We start from the raw sequence: 968 nt of genomic DNA, 5'->3' as shown, positions 1-968 counted from the left end.
ACTTCCCAGGTGAGGCGATGCCTCGCCCTGCTTCAGCTCTTGCTGGTCAGGCTGCAGCAGCTGACCAGCACTGATTGTCCGGCACTCCCCAGTGAGATGACCCCAGTACCTCAGTTGAAAATGCAGAAATCATTGGTCTTCTGTGTCGCTCGCGCTGGGAGTTGGAGACTGGAGCTGTTCCTATTCGGCCATCTTGCTCCCTATCCCTGAGGCCATTTTAAAAAATGTTTCTTGTAGTGCAGTTCTGCTGGCGATGAATTATCAATTTTTGTTTGTCTAAAGTTATCTCAATTTCTTATGCATTTATTAAAGGTATATTCACTGTGCATAAAATTTGGGGCTCACAGCATTTTACTTTCAGTGCTTTAGTCATGGTGATCCTTTTACTTAGGACTTGTATAATTTTTGACAAGAAGTCTGCTGGAATTCTCCCTTTTCTTCCTGTGTATATCTTCTACCATTTTACCCTCTGAGTGCCTTCAACATATTCTCTTTATCTTTTGGTTTGGAGCTACTGGAATATGATATGTTTAAGTGTGTATGTGTGTTTTATTTCATTCGTTATTTATCCTGCTTGAAGTTCCCAAAATCTCTTATATCTGTAGTTTGAGGTATTTTGTAATTTTTTTAAAATTATTATTATTATACTTTAAGTTCTAGGGTACATGTGCATAACGTGCAGGTTTGTTACATATGTATACTTGTGCCTTGTTGGTGTGCTGCACCCATCAACTCGTCAGCACCCATCAACTCGTCATTTATATCAGGTATAACTCCCAATGCAATCCCTCCCCCCTCCCCCCTCCGCATGATAGGCCCCGGTGTGTGATGTTCCCCTTCCCAAGTCCAAGTGATCTCATTGTTCAGTTCCCACCTATGAGTGAGAACATGCGGTGTTTGGTTTTCTGTTCTTGTGATAGTTTGCTAAGAATGATGGTTTCCAGCTGCATCCATGTCCCTACAAAGGA

Source organism: Rhinopithecus bieti, unplaced genomic scaffold, assembly GCF_001698545.2.
Source record: "Rhinopithecus bieti isolate Rb0 unplaced genomic scaffold, ASM169854v2 scaffold_8307, whole genome shotgun sequence".
Taxonomy (NCBI): domain Eukaryota; kingdom Metazoa; phylum Chordata; class Mammalia; order Primates; family Cercopithecidae; genus Rhinopithecus; species Rhinopithecus bieti.
Note: the sequence above shows the minus strand (reverse complement) of the source record.